This window comes from Triticum aestivum, unplaced genomic scaffold (genome assembly GCF_018294505.1).
Source record: "Triticum aestivum cultivar Chinese Spring unplaced genomic scaffold, IWGSC CS RefSeq v2.1 scaffold174824, whole genome shotgun sequence".
NCBI classification, from domain to species: Eukaryota; Viridiplantae; Streptophyta; class Magnoliopsida; order Poales; family Poaceae; genus Triticum; species Triticum aestivum.
In genome coordinates this window covers 1-3310 of record NW_025237970.1, presented here as the reverse complement: position 1 = coordinate 3310, position 3310 = coordinate 1, and the positions used below count along the sequence as shown (strand labels likewise).

At 45.7% G+C, this 3310-nt stretch overlaps 1 pseudogene; it reads left to right on the top strand.

Annotated features, from left to right (window-relative positions):
- Positions 1 to 444: 444 nt before the first annotated feature.
- LOC123176587 (pre-mRNA-processing factor 39-like) lies at positions 445 to 3302 on the top strand (annotated as a pseudogene).
- The last annotated feature ends 8 nt before the right edge of the window (positions 3303 to 3310 follow it).

The following is a 3310-nucleotide window of genomic DNA, read 5'->3' as shown; positions in this document are numbered from 1 at the left end:
ATCATAGTACTACAATAGCGAATGATCGCTATTGTATGATGCCGCCAGATCAGCTATAGCCAAAGTCGTGTCATCTTTTTTCTCACAGAGCGTATTGGATCCCGTGCAACAGGCACACAAATTGCATGTACGCCTAACACATTTACTAGTAATCTTTCCCTGATAATAATAATAATAATCTATCCCTAATAATAAAGCACGGATTGACTCTGTGGGTTCACCGTCACAATACGCTTTCTTCTCATGTCATAATACGATTTTACGATTTGTAAAGCCGAAATCGTAATATAAACAAGGTGGTACTAATTTGGGGTCCGCACGTCCTTCTGTTGATAGCCACGTGTGTTTCTTCGTGCATTGAACGGCTGGGCCTTCGTCCCGCCTGGCCCTTTCCGCGAAAAATATGTGTCCGATCCGGACTTCACGTTTCGTTCGTGGGCTAGGATGACTCACGGTCACGGAGGAAGCAGTTCTTTAAAAAGAAATACAGCAGCACGGGCTCTCCTCCTCGATGCCTACGACACCGGCGCCGCCGCAACCCCGCCGCCCACTCTGGCCTCCACCACACCAGCCCGAACCATTGCTCGTGGGCGCGCGGGTATGGAGAACCCCGACGGCCACGCAGAAGCTGACGTGAGGGCAGGTCTGGGCAGCGACCTCCTCCTCGATGCCTACGACACCGGCGCCGGCGCAACCACCTCGCGCGCCCGCGCGGCCGGTATTCTTCCCCGGCCGTTTCCCGAGCCACCACGCGCCTCCTCCCCTGCCGCTCCGCCGCCATGCCGGGACGGCGTACTGGGCCTTGCTGGACGCCGAGGACCGGCGGGTCAATGCCGCCGCCCACTCCGGCCTCCACCACACCAGCCCGAACCATTGCTCGTGGGCGCGCGGGGATGGAGAACCCCGACGGCCACGCAGAAGCTGACGTGGGGGCAGGTCTGGGCAGCGACCCGTCCAGGCTCCCCCATCGTCGCCCTTGGACACCGTGGAGGCGGGTCTGGGCAACGACCCGGCCGAGGTTCTCCCACCACCACCCCCGCATCTCCCGGGGGGCGCCCCTTACGACAGGGCGCAGACAGCCAGCGGATCCGCGTACGGGACCTTCGGCGAGGCAGCGGGCTACCAGGCCGCGGGGGCCACGGAGGACGGCGTCGGCGCCGTCGAGATGGCCGATCCCATGGTCCCCTAGCAGTTGTATGAGGATGGTAATGTTGCTGAGGCAGAAGCCTTCTCTATCTGGTTTCGTTGCCTGCCTGCTACTTTGTTGCTAATAGGTTGTTGCTTTCAGTGGAAGAGGCTAGGTTATGGGATGTTCTCACCTTGGATTGCTTAGACGTTGATGCTTGGACCGCACTTATTGAAGAGACGGAGAGGATTGCTGAGGTGAAATTGAAATTGTTGCCTTACCATACAGTGCATTGTTCTCCTTTTTGCAACTTGTTGTATGGATGTGTCATAATTTTCAGCAGCTTATCCTCTTTTTGTGCCCACATGTGTTACATATTCCAGTGGTCATATGCAATCGATCTGTATCTTGTGGACCACAAAGTTATGCCAATCTTTGTTATGCATGGATGGTCACTCGCTCCCTTGTTTTTGTTTAGCACATTTTCTTTCTACATTTCTCTGTCTTGTAGGATCCCAGTATATTTTCTTTTTGACTTCATGGGCCTTGTTCCCTGTAGTAGTTTCATCATTGTCCTACTGTAGTCTTGTCAATCTGTCCTTATTCGTGTTTTAATGGACAACACTAGATATAAATTTGTTTTGTTTGGTTAATAAAATAAAATGGATTTTTAATGATAAACAAATTTATGCTAATGGCAGATTTTTGTGTATTCCTGGTCAGAGCGAGATATTAAAAATACGGAAAGTGTATGATGCATTCCGTGCGGAGTTCCCTCTGTGCTTTGGCTATTGGAAGAAATATGCAGATCATGAAGGCCGTCTAGATGGTGTCAATAAAGTTTTTGAGGTGTATGAATGGGCAGTTCTTGCAGTTACTTATTCAGTGGACATATGGTGTAATTATTGTCAGTTTGCGATCTCAACATACAATGACCCAGATGTCATCAGAAGGTAGCAATTGAATACCCAAACTATTCTGATGAAGTTTTTAACTTCTTTTTATGTCTTGACTTTTGTTAACTAATGCATTTTAGGTTGTATATATATACAGGAATACATGATGAGAAGTGATTTTACAATACTTAGTACCTGAACATGAATGCTTGATGAAATGCTTTATAATATAGCACTGTATTTTCGCATTCGTTGTGATAGTGTAGGCCATGGAGATGTTGCATATATTCAAATTTTGGCTTAGGCAGTGTGTTCTTAGACTCCGTGCATGTCTGTTAGTTGTAATGACTAATCTCCCTCCATGAAGTACATAATCTGTTTGACCTTTTTCCTTTTGTAGCAGCTATAATCTATACTCCCTTCATCTGGGTTTGTAGGGCTTGCACAGGCTTTTAGGTCCTCAACATGCTATATGCCACCGAAAGTATGTCTAGAAACTTCATTCGAATACAAATCCAGTGATATGCTTTTGCTGGTATATACATATGTTTCGTTAGTCAAATTGTCGAGTTCTTAAAATATCCGCTCATGCCCTATAAACCTGGATAGAGGGAGTATAAGTATTTTCATATAGCCAATATTAGTCATTTAGCGCATTAACTACGTGGCCAATTTGGAGATCACATGTTTGTGCTATACAAAATACTGAAGTCTAGATCTTTCAAGAAAAATACAATCCTCCTTCGTTGCAAATGTAGCTTTCACTATTTGACCGTACAAGCCATCATTCATTTAGTGTTCCTGGAACTATCTAATGTTTCTTTTTCTAGGGATTGATTGTTTCATTCTTTCATCAGCAACTAAACCCACTGTTTTTCCCACAGACTGTTTAATCGGGGTTTAGCATATGTTGAAACAGATTATGGTTCCAATACTTTGTGGGATGAGTACATCAAGAATGAAGAATCACTTCAAGCATGGAGTCATCTAGCTGTGGTATACACAAGAATACTAGAGCACCCTTAAAACAGCTTGATCGGTACTTTAATTGGTGAGTCATTGACATTATTTATGCATTTAAGTACTTAAGTATGTTTTCTTGTCAGTTGCCACTTCTACTTGTATTATGACTTATCTACTATGTCATCCTAAAATAGTACAGTGTGCAGGCATCCCAAAATTTCGCTCCAGATGACTCTTTTATTCCACTGAAAAACACTCGCTCTAAACAACATCACCATGAAATTATTTGATCTGGCAAGTGTTGTGTGTTGCGTCGGCTCTGATT